The sequence below is a fragment of the Haemaphysalis longicornis genome, unplaced genomic scaffold, assembly GCF_048455015.1.
Source record: "Haemaphysalis longicornis isolate Haplotype H1 unplaced genomic scaffold, Haemaphysalis longicornis Haplotype H1 scaffold_380, whole genome shotgun sequence".
NCBI classification, from domain to species: Eukaryota; Metazoa; Arthropoda; class Arachnida; order Ixodida; family Ixodidae; genus Haemaphysalis; species Haemaphysalis longicornis.
Window position 1 is genome coordinate 153,729 of NW_027526358.1, and position 19,688 is coordinate 173,416.

A 19,688-nucleotide genomic window follows, 5' to 3' on the forward strand; every position below is an offset into this window, starting at 1 on the left:
GAACCGCGATGGCGGCGGCGGTGAATGACAGATCGGGAGGCCGCAATGGCAGCAGTGAACGAACTGCGTCTGTATTTTCAAAGTAATAGGAAAATAAACTCCTGTGACCATATAATTCACTAGAATCACTACAGTTACATTTGCGCGTGTAGCTGTTGTCCGAATCAGGAACGAGCCGCATCTTCTTAACCGCTCAGTTCCGCGGCGATTATCGGCTCCCGGCGGTTCTTTGGCAGAGCGGCTCTCCTAAGAACCGACGTTCAGCGGCTGCTCGCTCGATTAGAGAATCGTGGTGAGCATGGCTCTGAAGGAGTCGTGCCGGCACATTCCGGTAGAGTTATTAGAGGCGTATCGGCCGACCCAGCTGGGTCTTGTGTGCAACTTTCGCGTCATCTACAGTGTGTTGCGACGATAACTGGAACACTTTAAAAAATTTTCCTGAGCGATCCGCCGCTCTGTTCACGCTCAAACTTCACACAAAGGTCGCATTTTGTGGTCTATTTTGTTTGACATCGGGAACAACAACGGTAGTTACCTGTTTATTCTGAAAATAAATAAAAACGATTTTCGCCTATGGGAAAATGGCGGCGATTTGGACGTGCGAGCCCGAAAACCGGGTTTTCTGATCGTCTGTTAGCTCATTTCTAGGTGCATTTTCTGATCGTCTGCTGCACCATTTGGCTCCGTACGTGAATCCCAAACATGCGTTTCACTCTGCAGGTGGTTCCGTCATTCCAACATCAACTTGCGCTGGCTCGCACGTCCAAATCAGCGGCCATTTTCTCATAGGCGAAAATCGTTTTTATTTATTTTCAGAATAAACAGGTAAGTACCGTTGTTGTTCCCGATGTCAAACAAAATAGACCACAAAATGCGACCTTTGTGTGAAGTTTGAGCGCGAACAGAGCGGCGGATCGCTCAGGAAAATGTTTTAAAGTGTTCCAGTTATCGTCGCAACACCCTGTATTATCGCTGCCAGAAAGCGGACCCGTCGACCTCGCTTCGAATAAACTGAACAAAGTGTTGTTCACCACCACAATATTAAAATTAGTTTCTTGTATTATGTCCAGAATCATTTTTTCTGGCGTCACAGCTCACTAGTAGAGATCATATTTGTGAGGTTATAAAGTTGACAAAAAGTTGCATTTTCTTCTATATATATCGACCGAGAGTGATTCTGAAATACCACTGACACATAAAAACCTTTGTAATGATGGTGAGGCCAATTCTTTTCAGCACAAATACAGCGGATGTTGTTACAAAATAAATGACTAAATAACAATTGAGTAATAATTTAGATTATGGATGCTTAACACAGGCTACAAACCTAAATGAACCGCTGAACCGTTCAAATGAACCGGTTCACTTCAGTGAACTGAGCCGTTCTGAGCCGCTCACTGAAGTGAGCCGTTTTGCCCATCTCTAGTGCTGCAGCCGAAATCAAGGAAACTGACATGCACAAACTATAGGGAGGGATACGCATGCGCCCTCCGCTATCTCGACAGCAGGCGCTGGGCCGGAAGGTGTCGCGCCGATAGTTATCGCGCGCCGCTCGCTTGGTCCGGTTTATTCTGTGACCGCCTGTACGTGGTACATGTGTGGGGACACCAAAGATTACCTTTCCTATTCTTGGCGCAATTGTCTGTAATTGGAATGCGCACATGTGCCTAGTAAAAAACAGTTGCCGCCACTACCCTTCGTCCTCGGCGCTGTACATTCTGATTATCTTTTGGCGCTGCTAAGTTGTCTTCATTTCGAGAACACACACCGCGATTTCAGGTCGCCCATTTAAGCATTCTGGACTTGCCGTGGTGCAAACTGTTGATAGCAGACGCCGCCGCGCCGACATGCGTCGGAAGGTTCACGGAATTACGCTCGGACGGTGTCTTTTCTTGTGTGGAACGTAGCTTGTTCGAACGGGGCCAGCCGGCTGTGCGATGTCGTCTCACGTACGCTGAAACTGTACCCCAACATAACCAACGGTCACAGGTCAACATTACTCGAGAGCGGCTACTTTGCTGCGGTCTGGAAAGGCTGGCTGGGTCCCCACGCAATACATAATCACAAGCAACTTTCTCACTTTTTCAGATAGTGCTTCTAACAATATGAACTCCGGTTTATGTACGTCGTCGGCCCGAGAAAATCGGAGCTTCGTCACACTTCGGATACGCGACTCCATGTACGCGATACGGCAGCTGGCAGCCAACGTTTTTAGATACTATAAACGTTGTGGCAGCAGCAGCAGCATCGCCGGCTGCTCCCGCAAGAACAAAAATTGTTTGTTTAGAAAAGTTTTAGCAGTTCAATGGTGCGTTATTTTGTACTGCAAATAAAAAAAATGTGTATTTCGGACTACACTACACAAAATAATGACAATTATTAATGTTATGACGTCTCCGTGACGTCATTATGACGTCACGCGTGGCAGCAGCCGTTGCCAGGGGGCGTGGCTGGTGCCACGCGTGTGGCAGAAGACGCTGCCTTATATTAACTACAACTATATCTGACGCTTGAGGGTGGTAGCCAGCGCCACTCAGACTACACGGGGAGAAGGGGACCTTCTTTTTCAACCCCCGGGGCGTCGAAGCGGCTAAAAGGAGGAAAGAAATCCTTGGGTCACGTGATCAAATCGTGACGTCACTTGACTTGTTTTTGAGCGCCTAGGGACAACGCCGAAGTAGGCGCAACATTTCCCTGGGTCCCCCGAGTGAACGATTTGCGCTGTCACTACCCAGCGTGTGTTTGTGTTGAATGCTACCAAATGAAGCTGCAAATGCGTGAATATACCGTGAATGCTAGTATTGGTGCGATTTCCCTATCCGACATACCTACTGCGACATTTCAAGAGAGACTTGCAGCCTGAGCTCAGCGTAGATCAGCCATGCCGGTCTCAGGCGTTTGCTGTCACAGACACGGAAGAGCGGAAAAGGGGGCATGTATGCGCTCATTTTCCCAGCAAGGTCAGTAACATCGTTAGTTTATGTTTGTTGTAGTTTTTGTGTTTATACTATTGTACTATGTACCCTAAAGCTGCGTGAATTCTTGCTTACGTGGTCGCCTAGCTCGGCCTCCTAGCTGTCATTCTCATTCCCGATCGTATTGTGATGTTAACGATTTTTGTATAATCTTGAATCAAATTTAGCGTGCGCTGCATACTTGGGCGAGGAACAGACACAGTGGAAAACGACAAACCAGACGTTGGCGCGCAAACCAACACTTGCTTCGTGTATCCAACGTACGTGTGGTTTCTTTTCCCACTCCCTGTTTCTCGCCCAAGTATGGAGCACACGCTAAATTCAAATTACAATGCTATGTCCTTACACACTCCGGCCGCAGTTTCAAGCGTTTCGTTGTTGTTCCTTTTGTGTAGGAGCCCATCACATTGCTCAAGTTTATTCGAACCGGTGGCGTGTACTCCCCGAGGCGCTGTCCTGGATGTTTGAAGTACATGTGCCTCGATCGTAAGTATGCATGTGTTTGATAGGGTTAATCTCGCGAGTAGCACGCATCAGAGTTCTAGCTCTTCGGGCAGTTAAGTTGCGTTGCGGGAGAGGAATTGGAAACGTCGCTTCTGTACAGAGAACGTAAGGATATCGCGGCCAAAGGAAAAAAAAAAAGCGTGAAACCGCGAGCCAAAAAAGACGGGAGAGGGAGAGAGAAAGGATAGACCAAATGACTGCGGCAGAATCAGATCAACCGAAGGGCTGTGAAGGTTACGCGGCATTTCGGGCCCTTTATGAGGAGGCACCAGGAGCAACTGTCAGTAAAGTGTAAATTGAAGGTGAATGGAAGAAGCTGTGTATGGGACAAATAGTATGTGGCAGGCCATGAAGCCATTGAAAATTTGAAAGCGCATTAATAACGATTACAGGCAGGAGGGACACACACAAGCACTTACTTGCTACTGCCGTTTTGTTGAAAAACACGAAATTTATTCACGAAAGAAATAATAGATTGAAGAAATATGGTGCCGATTAGTGCGTGCTCCTGCCCGTGTAGAGTTATAGACGATTTGCTGACACACTTGCTACTATGTTCATCAATAAAGAAGGCCTCAACCCGTTCCCTAACAATCTGATCATTATACCTGTGCAACATCACAGTCTCATCAAACAAAGGGCGACACCCACACTTTTTATAATTCGCAGGAAGATTTGCACCCGTTGAATTTGTGATCGTAAACAAATGCTCTCTGAGATGGGCACTCAGACAGCGTCCTGTCTGGCCCATATACATGGACTTACATGACAACGGAATACTGCAAATCATGCTAATCGCACAACGAACTAAAGGCTGCACATGGTTAACACTGCACTCATTTTTCCCTTTCCTCGGATGATCCTTGTTATTAACAATGCAGCAGAGATTTCTTATTTTGCTTTTGCAGAAAACAACACACAGTACCATGTGCCGAGTGTTCTTTTTCTTGTAGTGGGTTTTCCTGTGTGGTCTTTTTTCACGTCGCCATCTTTTACGCATTTTGTTTTCCAAAGATGTATTATTAGCTTACCCAACTTTCAGTTGTTTTGACTCAGCATTTAATCCTGTTCCTGCAGCATCTGCATAAGAGGGCTTCCAGTGGAAAAAAAAAGTGCTTGGACCTGGCCCCTACGATGTTGGTGCAGGGCCTGGAGGGCAAGCCTTGGTCTACATCCTTTCTGGGTACCCATGGAAAGCAGGTGAATGCCTCCAGAAGTGGCTGTTTTTGTGGTACACTCTAAATTAGCAGCTGGCAGACTGCGTGTGTTCGCAGACCACCCTGGTAGTATGACAACCAAATATGTAGTTGTGGCCTAGTTACTGAGGGGAAGACTTAATAATAAAAAATCAACTGCCCATCTGCTGAAACGACAAAAATGGGGGACATGAAGCGTTGCAAAATCAAGTCCAACACCAAATTAACCAGCCCAGTACTGAGCACCTGTTCCTTATCAGGATGGTCTGCTGCACTGCAGTTGTGCTCTCTTGAGCTTTACTGATGCAGGCAATCCATGACCTTCCGTAGTGTACAACCATTGTCGTTAGATGGAGGTGTGCATTTTCTGTGTAATTTTCCACGTCCATGCAAATCCAAATTGCTTCGACTGTGCTGGAATGGCGCAATGGAATAGACGTCAGCTTCATAACATGAGGGACCTAGGTTCAGTTGAGATCGCGGGAAGCGTTTTAATGTTTTTTCACTTCACCCATGATCATCATCATCAGAAAAAGTTGGCTTTCCTGCAGTGCATTTTGATTGGACTACAGACACATCAGGGAGAGGCTGGAAGCTTCACTGTAGTAAATGAAACTGTACCAAGTACAGTATGTGCATGAAGCTTTAAGCATTGTACATGAGCCAAGACAGTGAGGAGTGGTTATAGGTTAAATCCTTGTCAAGAAAGATCACAAAAAGTTCAATGTGAATCACTGAGCTTGCAAACTTGTCGAATCTAAACTTGACACTTTATTGTACCAGTCTTTCATGCTCAGCTGAGGAATGGTGGACAGATGGGGCCAACAACTGGCAGAAAGGGCCATTAGCATGCAGTTCATGTGTCTATGTAAATATTATAAGAAAGTACTGGTATGAAATTTTCGTGTTACATTTTTCCCATTGCTATGGGTGCCTACCAGCCCAGGAATCATAGAATGGAACATTAGATAGTCAACCTCGGGGTAAATAATTAGTTTGAGCAATTGTTTATTCGTGCCAGTTTCGGCTTGGACAAAACGAACACCAAGGCGGCCGCCATGAGAGAATGGCACTCTTGATGTCGCTGTTCTCATTGCATCATGGTCAGACTGGATGCGCGCCCTAGAGTGGCCCAAGCTAGCCATGGCCGCACGCGTCTAGGCCGCACGATATCAGTCCCAAAACTGTGACATGATTCACAAGGCAGTGCAGCGTGCACCATCAGCAGCCAGTGTGTTGGCTAAGTCACTGGAGCCCTAATGTCGGCAGTTTGGGGCGAACTGCATGGCGAGGCACTCCACGTATCTTGCTTATGCCAGTGTCGAAAGGGTATTCATTCGGAGCTTTCTTGTGCATGCAAATATTAAAATTGATTTAAAATATGTTATACTGAATGGTTGCTACTAAAATCTGCAGCTACAAAGGAAACTTTTTGCATAGTTATCTCAGCTTTGATATTTCAAGTACTCCTTTAAGTAAAGCCTAATCATGCTATGAACGTTTAATAGCGGTGCTACTCCTTTAAGGTATTTTTTACTTGTTTTAAGCTGACTTGTTTTTAGTTTGGAGTGAAGAGAGACCGTAACATTCTGGCCGCCCAGCCGCCCATTTCTGGCCATCAGTATTTCTGAGTTCTTCAAAACAGTTTTTGCTCGGCACTTCTCTGAAATTTCGAGGACACCTAACTGAACTTAGTCGTGATTAATGCATTTAAAGTGCAAAAGTGAAGCAATCTCCACCCTTGCACTCAGATGGCAGAGCATCATCCTTACATCAGAAAAAGGTTTTGTTTTGCCGAATCTTTGCCACTTCGGACCACTATAGAACTTGCTGCCCACATAGGGGTGCTCTCCAGCTGAATCAGCCTTAGGTGTCACAGGAGTGAGAGTAAGAACTTTAAAGTAGTGTTAGAAATAAGCACAATACAATGGGGCTCTTCGATTTACACTCTTGAACTCACTGCGGTAGTGCATAGGGATACATGGGAAAATCGAATGCCGGACTGCTTCTCGGGGAGCCCACGGTGAGTCCGAGACTGTAAATTAAAGAGCCCCAATAGCTTTCTTTTTTGTAACATGTTAACAGGTCGACCAACCTTATGGCAACTGTAGGATGTGACTTGTTTGTAGAAGGGCAAAATCAGAAAAATAGAGACGAGCAAGTAAGTCATCGTTGCACGACAGCTTCTGCGACACCTAAGTTAAGCTGCCTGCAATTTATGGGCGAATAAAATTGTTTTCAAGATGTTTACAGTTTTATTGCCTGGTTCAAAAAAACTGGTATACAAAATTTTGAGGAAAGCTGGAGTTGGCCATGTATTTATTTGTATTAGGAAATGTGTGGAAATGTGCCATTCTATTATTTATTTTATAAAGTTTTTAATTGCTACAGGAACGTTTATTTGTAGATGCAGTGCCATGTATTTGGTGTCCTATGTTTATTTATTCAAGATACCCTTATGGCCCAACGGGCATTAATGGGGGGTGTGGTACCTGAGCAGATTAAATGAAGAATAATAACATAAGAGAATTCTGCCACGTGCATACAAGAAAAAATAAAGGAAAAAAGATACAGCAGAATCGTCAGTGTCCACACGCATGTACTGTGTTTAAGCTGTTTGCTCATTTGAATTTTGAATGGGAGGCTCCTAAGGAAATATATGCAGTGCTTGACCAGTTTTCAAAATGCTATTTCTCTTTTACTTTTCAGTGACACAGGTCTCAACAAGCATCTGGATGCACCTACAAAATTTTTGCTGGGCACCTCTGATATCTGTCGTCTTCTATGGCCTTGAAACTGGGAATAAATAAAGCTAAAAACTGTCTCTTTCATTTGGTATATTCCTTTTACATAGTGCAGGAACGTCTAAATAATATGGAGGACAATACACAAGCACTTCCGCGTCATCGTCCCCTGGTCACTTATCTGGTATTTATGCTGCAGTTTAAACGAACTGCCTGGTAGCCAACATTCACAACCATTTCAAGTTGTACCTCTCAAGCTGTAAAATTATAAGTCATTTGTCCGAGGAACATAGTAAAGGTCTTCACAAGAAGACATTATTAAATATTGAGATGCTACACTGCAGGTTCATTTACAACAGCAGGTTCTAAATATTTTGCATGTTTTAATTCTGGCCTTCACATCTGTTCTTGAAGCCAGTAAGTTGGAAGCAATCTAATGCTTGCTTTACATCGGTTACTAAAAGGGCTAGCGTCATAGCATCGGTTACTAAAAGGGCTAGCGTCATAGCAATCAAGCATCCTGCAATAACACAAATTTGTTTAGACTAGAGCTACTAAATAAGCTACGCTACCATCTATATCGCCAATAAATGTGCATTTTGGAATGACCACATCTGGAAACTGACTTGAAGGGGCAATATCTCATCCTACGTTTCTTTTTAGTTTAAAAGTGGCGCACTGCACACGTAAAACTGCTATTGCGATAACTGTTCTCCCGGGTACACGCGCGTTTGTAGGAAATCTCACAACCGTGAACGGAATTTCGCTTTGATTTTCTCATCGTTCTTGAAAGAAGCAGAAACTTAAACGCAGAGGTAATTAAGTGTCGGAGAAATAATGAAGAAGACGTCCTCCAAGACTGATGATTGGTTGGTGCGGGGCAGCAGTAAGAGGAGAAAGAAATGTTGATAGTTTATGAGAATAAAGGAACCAGCGCAGGACAAACTCGGGGCGACACCATGGACACGGTCAGGCAGGCACGCTCCGCATTAAAAAAAAATCCTTCAGCCAGAAACCCGTAAAACTTGAAGTAATTACAAAAGGAAGCGTCAGTTCCAGCCGTTTCTTGCGTCGTCTGCTGCTTGACACCGGCCATCGCCTCCTCTTTTTAGAGGAAGCGATGCGCTGGCACTCAGCTTCTTACAGGGAATTCCCTAGGAGGCTACGCGCGAGGCCACATCAAGCCTGCTCGCTGCAACAACAAATTCCCTAAATGTCCCTAACTTTTGTCCCCAACTGACAGTGGTTTCAGGAGCCAATCAAAACGTGGAATAATTTCCTCCTTTTAGCCGCATGCGCATAAGAGGGTTTCCCGCCAGTTAACCGCTCATGACAGGCTGTAGACGTTCGCGTCACGCCCCGGGCATGCGGCTAAAAGGAGGAAATTATTCCACGTTTTGATTGGCTCCTGAAACCACTGTCAGTTGGGGACAAAAGTTAGGGACATTTAGGGAATTTGTTGTTGCAGCGAGCAGGCTTGATGTGGCCTCGCGCGTAGCCTCCTAGGGAATTCCCTGTAAGAAGCTGAGTGCCAGCGCATCGCTTCCTCTAAAAAGAGGAGGCGATGGCCGGTGTCAAGCAGCAGACGACGCAAGAAACGGCTGGAACTGACGCTTCCTTTTGTAATTACTTCAAGTTTTACGGGTTTCTGGCTGAAGGATTTTTTTTTAATGCGGAGCGTGCCTGCCTGACCGTGTCCATGGTGTCGCCCCGAGTTTGTCCTGCGCTGGTTCCTTTATTCTCATAAACTATCAACATTTCTTTCTCCTCTTACTGCTGCCCCGCACCAACCAATCATCAGTCTTGGAGGACGTCTTCTTCATTATTTCTCCGACACTTAATTACCTCTGCGTTTAAGTTTCTGCTTCTTTCAAGACCGATGAGAAAATCAAAGCGAAATTCCGTTCACGGTTGTGAGATTTCCTACAAACGCGCGTGTACCCGGGAGAACAGTTATCGCAATAGCAGTTTTACGTGTGCAGTGCGCCACTTTTAAACTAAAAAGAAACGTAGGATGAGATATTGCCCCTTCAAGTCAGTTTCCAGATGTGGTCATTCCAAAATGCACATTTATTGGCGATATAGATGGTAGCGTAGCTTATTTAGTAGCTCTAGTCTAAACAAATTTGTGTTATTGCAGGATGCTTGATTGCTATGACGCTAGCCCTTTTAGTAACCGATGCTATGACGCTAGCCCTTTTAGTAACCGATGTAAAGCAAGCATTAGATTGCTTCCAACTTACTGGCTTCAAGAACAGATGTGAAGGCCAGAATTAAAACATGCAAAATATTTAGAACCTGCTGTTGTAAATGAACCTGCAGTGTAGCATCTCAATATTTAATAATGTCTTCTTGTGAAGACCTTTACTATGTTCCTCGGACAAATGACTTATAATTTTACAGCTTGAGAGGTACAACTTGAAATGGTTGTGAATGTTGGCTACCAGGCAGTTCGTTTAAACTGCAGCATAAATACCAGATAAGTGACCAGGGGACGATGACGCGGAAGTGCTTGTGTATTGTCCTCCATATTATTTAGACGTTCCTGCACTATGTAAAAGGAATATACCAAATGAAAGAGACAGTTTTTAGCTTTATTTATTCCCAGTTTCAAGGCCATAGAAGACGACAGATATCAGAGGTGCCCAGCAAAAATTTTGTAGGTGCATCCAGATGCTTGTTGAGACCTGTGTCACTGAAAAGTAAAAGAGAAATAGCATTTTGAAAACTGGTCAAGCACTGCATACATTTCCTTAGGAGCCTCCCATTCAAAATTCAAATGAGCAAACAGCTTAAACACAGTACATGCGTGTGGACACTGACGATTCTGCTGTATCTTTTTTCCTTTATTTTTTCTTGTATGCACGTGGCAGAATTCTCTTATGTTATTATTCTTCATTTAATCTGCTCAGGTACCACACCCCCCATTAATGCCCGTTGGGCCATAAGGGTATCTTGAATAAATAAACATAGGACACCAAATACATGGCACTGCATCTACAAATAAACGTTCCTGTAGCAATTAAAAACTTTATAAAATAAATAATAGAATGGCACATTTCCACACATTTCCTAATACAAATAAATACATGGCCAACTCCAGCTTTCCTCAAAATTTTGTATACCAGTTTTTTTGAACCAGGCAATAAAACTGTAAACATCTTGAAAACAATTTTATTCGCCCATAAATTGCAGGCAGCTTAACTTAGGTGTCGCAGAAGCTGTCGTGCAACGATGACTTACTTGCTCGTCTCTATTTTTCTGATTTTGCCCTTCTACAAACAAGTCACATCCTACAGTTGCCATAAGGTTGGTCGACCTGTTAACATGTTACAAAAAAGAAAGCTATTGGGGCTCTTTAATTTACAGTCTCGGACTCACCGTGGGCTCCCCGAGAAGCAGTCCGGCATTCGATTTTCCCATGTATCCCTATGCACTACCGCAGTGAGTTCAAGAGTGTAAATCGAAGAGCCCCATTGTATTGTGCTTATTTCTAACACTACTTTAAAGTTCTTACTCTCACTCCTGTGACACCTAAGGCTGATTCAGCTGGAGAGCACCCCTATGTGGGCAGCAAGTTCTATAGTGGTCCGAAGTGGCAAAGATTCGGCAAAACAAAACCTTTTTCTGATGTAAGGATGATGCTCTGCCATCTGAGTGCAAGGGTGGAGATTGCTTCACTTTTGCACTTTAAATGCATTAATCACGACTAAGTTCAGTTAGGTGTCCTCGAAATTTCAGAGAAGTGCCGAGCAAAAACTGTTTTGAAGAACTCAGAAATACTGATGGCCAGAAATGGGCGGCTGGGCGGCCAGAATGTTACGGTCTCTCTTCACTCCAAACTAAAAACAAGTCAGCTTAAAACAAGTAAAAAATACCTTAAAGGAGTAGCACCGCTATTAAACGTTCATAGCATGATTAGGCTTTACTTAAAGGAGTACTTGAAATATCAAAGCTGAGATAACTATGCAAAAAGTTTCCTTTGTAGCTGCAGATTTTAGTAGCAACCATTCAGTATAACATATTTTAAATCAATTTTAATATTTGCATGCACAAGAAAGCTCCGAATGAATACCCTTTCGACACTGGCATAAGCAAGATACGTGGAGTGCCTCGCCATGCAGTTCGCCCCAAACTGCCGACATTAGGGCTCCAGTGACTTAGCCAACACACTGGCTGCTGATGGTGCACGCTGCACTGCCTTGTGAATCATGTCACAGTTTTGGGACTGATATCGTGCGGCCTAGACGCGTGCGGCCATGGCTAGCTTGGGCCACTCTAGGGCGCGCATCCAGTCTGACCATGATGCAATGAGAACAGCGACATCAAGAGTGCCATTCTCTCATGGCGGCCGCCTTGGTGTTCGTTTTGTCCAAGCCGAAACTGGCACGAATAAACAATTGCTCAAACTAATTATTTACCCCGAGGTTGACTATCTAATGTTCCATTCTATGATTCCTGGGCTGGTAGGCACCCATAGCAATGGGAAAAATGTAACACGAAAATTTCATACCAGTACTTTCTTATAATATTTACATAGACACATGAACTGCATGCTAATGGCCCTTTCTGCCAGTTGTTGGCCCCATCTGTCCACCATTCCTCAGCTGAGCATGAAAGACTGGTACAATAAAGTGTCAAGTTTAGATTCGACAAGTTTGCAAGCTCAGTGATTCACATTGAACTTTTTGTGATCTTTCTTGACAAGGATTTAACCTATAACCACTCCTCACTGTCTTGGCTCATGTACAATGCTTAAAGCTTCATGCACATACTGTACTTGGTACAGTTTCATTTACTACAGTGAAGCTTCCAGCCTCTCCCTGATGTGTCTGTAGTCCAATCAAAATGCACTGCAGGAAAGCCAACTTTTTCTGATGATGATGATCATGGGTGAAGTGAAAAAACATTAAAACGCTTCCCGCGATCTCAACTGAACCTAGGTCCCTCATGTTATGAAGCTGACGTCTATTCCATTGCGCCATTCCAGCACAGTCGAAGCAATTTGGATTTGCATGGACGTGGAAAATTACACAGAAAATGCACACCTCCATCTAACGACAATGGTTGTACACTACGGAAGGTCATGGATTGCCTGCATCAGTAAAGCTCAAGAGAGCACAACTGCAGTGCAGCAGACCATCCTGATAAGGAACAGGTGCTCAGTACTGGGCTGGTTAATTTGGTGTTGGACTTGATTTTGCAACGCTTCATGTCCCCCATTTTTGTCGTTTCAGCAGATGGGCAGTTGATTTTTTATTATTAAGTCTTCCCCTCAGTAACTAGGCCACAACTACATATTTGGTTGTCATACTACCAGGGTGGTCTGCGAACACACGCAGTCTGCCAGCTGCTAATTTAGAGTGTACCACAAAAACAGCCACTTCTGGAGGCATTCACCTGCTTTCCATGGGTACCCAGAAAGGATGTAGACCAAGGCTTGCCCTCCAGGCCCTGCACCAACATCGTAGGGGCCAGGTCCAAGCACTTTTTTTTTCCACTGGAAGCCCTCTTATGCAGATGCTGCAGGAACAGGATTAAATGCTGAGTCAAAACAACTGAAAGTTGGGTAAGCTAATAATACATCTTTGGAAAACAAAATGCGTAAAAGATGGCGACGTGAAAAAAGACCACACAGGAAAACCCACTACAAGAAAAAGAACACTCGGCACATGGTACTGTGTGTTGTTTTCTGCAAAAGCAAAATAAGAAATCTCTGCTGCATTGTTAATAACAAGGATCATCCGAGGAAAGGGAAAAATGAGTGCAGTGTTAACCATGTGCAGCCTTTAGTTCGTTGTGCGATTAGCATGATTTGCAGTATTCCGTTGTCATGTAAGTCCATGTATATGGGCCAGACAGGACGCTGTCTGAGTGCCCATCTCAGAGAGCATTTGTTTACGATCACAAATTCAACGGGTGCAAATCTTCCTGCGAATTATAAAAAGTGTGGGTGTCGCCCTTTGTTTGATGAGACTGTGATGTTGCACAGGTATAATGATCAGATTGTTAGGGAACGGGTTGAGGCCTTCTTTATTGATGAACATAGTAGCAAGTGTGTCAGCAAATCGTCTATAACTCTACACGGGCAGGAGCACGCACTAATCGGCACCATATTTCTTCAATCTATTATTTCTTTCGTGAATAAATTTCGTGTTTTTCAACAAAACGGCAGTAGCAAGTAAGTGCTTGTGTGTGTCCCTCCTGCCTGTAATCGTTATTAATGCGCTTTCAAATTTTCAATGGCTTCATGGCCTGCCACATACTATTTGTCCCATACACAGCTTCTTCCATTCACCTTCAATTTACACTTTACTGACAGTTGCTCCTGGTGCCTCCTCATAAAGGGCCCGAAATGCCGCGTAACCTTCACAGCCCTTCGGTTGATCTGATTCTGCCGCAGTCATTTGGTCTATCCTTTCTCTCTCCCTCTCCCGTCTTTTTTGGCTCGCGGTTTCACGCTTTTTTTTTTTCCTTTGGCCGCGATATCCTTACGTTCTCTGTACAGAAGCGACGTTTCCAATTCCTCTCCCGCAACGCAACTTAACTGCCCGAAGAGCTAGAACTCTGATGCGTGCTACTCGCGAGATTAACCCTATCAAACACATGCATACTTACGATCGAGGCACATGTACTTCAAACATCCAGGACAGCGCCTCGGGGAGTACACGCCACCGGTTCGAATAAACTTGAGCAATGTGATGGGCTCCTACACAAAAGGAACAACAACGAAACGCTTGAAACTGCGGCCGGAGTGTGTAAGGACATAGCATTGTAATTTGAATTTAGCGTGTGCTCCATACTTGGGCGAGAAACAGGGAGTGGGAAAAGAAACCACACGTACGTTGGATACACGAAGCAAGTGTTGGTTTGCGCGCCAACGTCTGGTTTGTCGTTTTCCACTGTGTCTGTTCCTCGCCCAAGTATGCAGCGCACGCTAAATTTGATTCAAGATTATACAAAAATCGTTAACATCACAATACGATCGGGAATGAGAATGACAGCTAGGAGGCCGAGCTAGGCGACCACGTAAGCAAGAATTCACGCAGCTTTAGGGTACATAGTACAATAGTATAAACACAAAAACTACAACAAACATAAACTAACGATGTTACTGACCTTGCTGGGAAAATGAGCGCATACATGCCCCCTTTTCCGCTCTTCCGTGTCTGTGACAGCAAACGCCTGAGACCGGCATGGCTGATCTACGCTGAGCTCAGGCTGCAAGTCTCTCTTGAAATGTCGCAGTAGGTATGTCGGATAGGGAAATCGCACCAATACTAGCATTCACGGTATATTCACGCATTTGCAGCTTCATTTGGTAGCATTCAACACAAACACACGCTGGGTAGTGACAGCGCAAATCGTTCACTCGGGGGACCCAGGGAAATGTTGCGCCTACTTCGGCGTTGTCCCTAGGCGCTCAAAAACAAGTCAAGTGACGTCACGATTTGATCACGTGACCCAAGGATTTCTTTCCTCCTTTTAGCCGCTTCGCTCTTATGCTACCTTGGCATCAAGGCTGCCAGAACCGAGGCCCTCGCTAAGCTTTCGCACGATAATAGGGTTTGGAAATGAGGGGCTCGTTAGGAAATACAGAAAGAAATGCCGGCAGTCTACAACGCCAAAGAAGGCATAGTGGAGTGGTTAGACTTTTTTTTTTACCGTTATTAACGTTACATTATTTTTTTTTATTAATTACGTGAGAAAGAAAGAAAGAAAAACACGTGCCCAGAGTGGGGACCGAACCCACGCCTTTCGATTAGATCTCGAATGCCTTACCAATTCGGCTATCTGGGCGACTGTGTTCTGCTTCACTTTCTGGGGTATTTATATTTACTACAACTGTATCTGACGCTTGAGGTGGTAGCCATATATATATATATATATATATATATATATATATATATATATATATATATATATATATATATATATATATATATATATATACACAGGGCATAGAGATAATATACTGACTCTAGAGGGAAAGCGCGCCGCTGAGCCAATGCATTGGAACCGTACGACACACAGTGGCAGACATGATACAACGATTTGAAGGTTGCCACCTGAGCTTTTGCTTACTAAAAACGGCGAAAGCGATGGGTTGTAATCTGGCAACGTGCTACTGTGGCGTTTCCGCGTCCGGCTAGCGAAGCATGCCGGGATTAATTGTAACATGGCGGACCGCTGGCCAGGCGGATTTTGTGTAGGCGGCGTCGACAGCATTGCGTAGTTTATCTCCTGTGGGTAGGTAACCGACGTGTTTTCGGTTTAGCGTACGTGTGACTTATATGTACTGAGACTATTTGAGCAAGATGTGGCAACGTGTACACAACACTTGAGCGCAAGCTCGAATGCGACTGATCGCATGCGCGAGAATGCCAAGGAGTCAGCTGACCCGCACTGGGCACACGGAAAAATGAATCTCCGTATGACATCCGTGCATTTTCGCGCTGTGCCGCTTTATTTGCCATTCTGTGACATTTTGCGAGTCGCTCAATGCTTTTCAAATGAAGTGAAGTGAACTGTGGCTTTAGCTCAGTGTAAAACCTTTATTGACACACACACACACACACACACACAGAAAACATCGCATGGGCCAACGCTGATATTGCCGGTGAGTCGCGGCGTATGAAGCACAGAAACGAAAGAGCGCGGTCAATCGCAGGCCGACGGAGTGGAAGAATGCATGCGAAATACCGTCCGCGGCGTGTCCCGTTTTCCTTTCTGTCTGTATTGGTCAAGTTCTAGCTGCTTTCCACCACTTCAAAGGGAACGCTTGCGGGACTAAATGCGCATTAGTGAATGGGCAGTAGTTTACCGCACAGAGCGCGCGAGGAGAGAACATTGACATTGATTTACTGTGACTGATTAAAAAAGAAACCGCATTTCGTTACCTATTTTTTCGTTCTACCTTCACAAACGCTTACGCGAAAGTGCGAAGCATGCAGAGCTTTAAGAAGTTGCATGAATAAAACAACTGGAACAGAACAATTATAAAAGCTCCTTTTATTTCTCTTCCAACGGGAACGATCGCTGGCTGTCACTCCGTAACCTGCAATGACCTTTCGGTAGTCAAGGTCAGATCGGAATCGCTGTTCCGGCTCCGGCGTGCTTAACGTGAAGAAAGAATGACAGCCTCGCAAGCGCCCGGGGAGGCACTTACTCAGCGCGCGCATCCGAGTTGTACCAGTTGTACACATTTTGTACGCACGCAGATCTGAGCTGGAGACGGCACACACACACACACTGCGCAAGTCAAGCGCAAGGGCCTCGCCACTTCCTGGCACACTTTAAGAAAACCGAAACAAAAACTGAACTATGCACTTACTCTTTCTCCGCTAATTAAATCCTAATTACACTAAAAGATTTTTATAGAGCTAGTTTCATTTACTGACGCAATTATTTGTAACTCTTTTGCTTCAGTTCTTTGTTTTAGTTAAATAATTACGGAACAACTTTTTAGAAGGCTGAATACAATTGATCTGACAACCATGGGAATTGTATCATGTCAGCGCCCACGATTCGTACGGTCTCAGAGCTCGCTTTACCCCCCTGATACAGGGTGTCCCAGCTATCATGCACCAAGATTTAAAAAAAGAGCAATGGCGTTACTCGAAGAAAACCTAGTGCGCCATGTTTTCAGTACTGTGGAGAAGCGGACAGTAATTTTTTCGTTAATGATATCTAACTAATTAATTATCTAACTCGAGAATTACAGTCCTAATCACTGAAGTATCAATGAGGCACTTGTAGGTACCCACGAGGGGCATCTAACTGCGGTATTTTCAGCGTCGAACTAATTGCGTACTCATTTATTATGACTTATAAAAAAAACCCGCGAAATATGAAAAATACCACGTGACGACGCCTTCGCGCGCATTGTAAAGCAGCGTCCCCAAACAAGCTGATTGAATGCAACTGCTTCGCCTGTCACCCGCCCCAAGAGACAGCGCATCAACTTGATAAAGGCATGCATGGAAGGAGCAGCAGCAGCAAGATTTGCTGGGCGCCTGTGCAGATAAGGCACAAACTCGGTCGCGATTTCTTCTTTCTTTCTTTTGTTTATTACATTCTGGCTAACTCAGAGGCAGCCTGTTTGAGGGCATTGCTTTACGAGGCGCGCAAAAGCGCTCGGAGGCGCCATCACGTGGTATTTTTCATATTTCGCGGGTTTTCTTGAGGAAAGCAAGTTCTCTTTGCTGAAACGTAGGCCACAATCGTGCTTTTACCTTGTTCGAAGTTTTTCTTCTCTTATATATGCGAATCAGAAAATGGGAAATGAGGGGCTCTGTGAAATAAGACAGAAAATAAGGGTTGGCAGTCATGAAAACCTCGGAAAGCAAAGGGGAGGTTGTGGTGGGTCATAGAAACACATGAAGAATTTTTTTAGTCAGAAAGAATTGGTGAAAAAATGCCCGCCGGGTGGGATCCGAACGCACGACCTCCAGAATACCGGTCTGGTGCGAAAGTGGTGAAAAAATGCCCGCAGGGTGGCATCCGAACCCTTGAACTCCAGAATACCGGTCTGGCCGGTATTCTGGAGTTCGTGGGTTCGGATCCCACCCGGCGGGCATTTTTTCACCACTTTCTTTCTGACTCAAAAAATTCATCTGTTTCTATGACCCACCACAACTCCCCTTTCCTTTCCGAGGTTTTCTTGACTGCCAACCCTTATTTTTTCTCTCTCTCTCTCTCTCTCTCTCTCTCTCTATATATATATATATATATATATATATATATATATATATATATATCTGTGTGTGTGTGTGCAGCCACACTTGCACACACACACACACACGCAGGCACGCACGTAAGCGCACGCACGCACGTGCGAACACACGCACACACACGCGCGCGCGCACACACACACGCACGCGCACGCGCGAACACACATACACGCACGCATGCACGCACGGACGCACACGCACGCGCAATAAAATTATGTTTATTTAATAAATAAAATGATCACACAATAATCCTGTATTTGCGCTCTTTTCGTTGACTTAACTGAAGTTTTAAGACATCTGTCATGTGTGCTGCATGGGTCAAATTTGAAAAAGAAAACGGGAAACGTTTGCGTACGCACGACGCAGTTTGCTCGGTATGCAGATCTTGATAAAAAAAATCAGCAAGAAAATAAAGAAAAAAAATCAGAAGTGACGTATGCTGGCCAGCATAAAGCACGCCACTCTTTCCTCAGTTGACACAATACCATAGCAAAATCATCAAACAACGAAGAAAAAAATATCGGCATGATAACGAGCTCGATGGCTAAAGCACGGCGCGGTCTGCTCGGTTGGCTAAATGGGATGAAGAAATATGCAAACAGTAAATACACGACTGAGGTGTTCGCGAGTCGGGGTCCGAGGCAAAACTGTTTATTGGAGCCAAGCGTACAGTATACGTTGAGAGCGAGTGGGTCTCGAGAGAAGAGAGAGAAGCGAGAACATAAAGAGGGCAAAGACCCGAGCGTGCCAGCGGCGGGCTGTAACACGAGACGCGGCGTCGAGGCGCCCGTATAGTTCACGCAAACGGAGTGGCAGTATGCAGGTTCGGGGCTGCAGTCTGCGGGTACATAACACCCCTCCCCCATTGCTAGATAGACACACTACACGTAGTCCTGAAGATGCGAGGGGAACCTACGCTCACGTGTGGAGCGGCGGGGAATGTCCGGCACTGAGCGTCCCGGAGGCGTATTCCGGTTTCGGCGATGCATCACCCACGAAAGGGAGAAAAGGAGGAGTGCGAGAGGGAAAGGCGAAGGGTTGCGGGGCTGTTCTGCCGGCGCACACACTCCCCGCTCTTGGCCCGGCGGCCGGCCGGCAGTGAATACCGAAGCGTGCACCCTTTTCGCTTGCGCCAACCGGCAAGTGTTTCAGTTGCGCGTTGGATTTCGCCTTCTGGGACGGCTGCGCTGATTCAACCACACTCCTAGATCTGGATATTTTAACGAAGTTAAAAGTGCTTCATCTGCGCCTGTGTTGGATTTCGCGTCCCCTTGTGATGGCCGCCGCTGTGCATTTCGAAGTGCTTCAACCGGGTCGTTTGATTAAGTTTTACGCTGCAACAGTGTTCTTGGTAATATTACCTAAATACTTTGTCATCCGTGCTGTTTTGCAATCGCAGTGTAGCGTTCGAAAATTGTAGCGTGAACGGTTGCTAGGCAAGCGTGCATCCACAGTTCACCCTGTGATCGGCCGCCGCTGTGAAAGTCAACCGTTATTATGAATTAATTCCTGGAGTGTGACAAATAGAAATTTAGC

At 45.1% G+C, this 19,688-nt stretch overlaps 2 long non-coding RNA genes and 1 other non-coding gene across 3 annotated transcripts; 1 reads left to right on the plus strand and 2 right to left on the minus strand.

Annotated features, from left to right (window-relative positions):
- Positions 1 to 2,819: 2,819 nt before the first annotated feature.
- Positions 2,820 to 7,506, plus strand: LOC144178032 (uncharacterized). The gene is made up of 4 exons (XR_013323925.1): positions 2,820 to 2,960; positions 3,371 to 3,461; positions 4,557 to 4,679; positions 7,385 to 7,506. It is a non-coding gene; the product is annotated as an uncharacterized LOC144178032 (long non-coding RNA).
- A 2,486-nt stretch (positions 7,507 to 9,992) lies between these two features.
- Positions 9,993 to 14,679, minus strand: LOC144178025 (uncharacterized). Its single transcript, XR_013323921.1, has 4 exons — positions 14,539 to 14,679; positions 14,038 to 14,128; positions 12,820 to 12,942; positions 9,993 to 10,114 (listed from the first exon to the last, which is right to left on the minus strand). It is a non-coding gene; the product is annotated as an uncharacterized LOC144178025 (long non-coding RNA).
- Positions 14,680 to 15,147: 468 nt separating this feature from the next.
- Trnar-ucu (transfer RNA arginine (anticodon UCU)) lies at positions 15,148 to 15,219 on the minus strand. Its single transcript has one exon. It is a non-coding gene; the product is annotated as a tRNA-Arg (tRNA).
- Between the last annotated feature and the right edge of the window lie 4,469 nt (positions 15,220 to 19,688).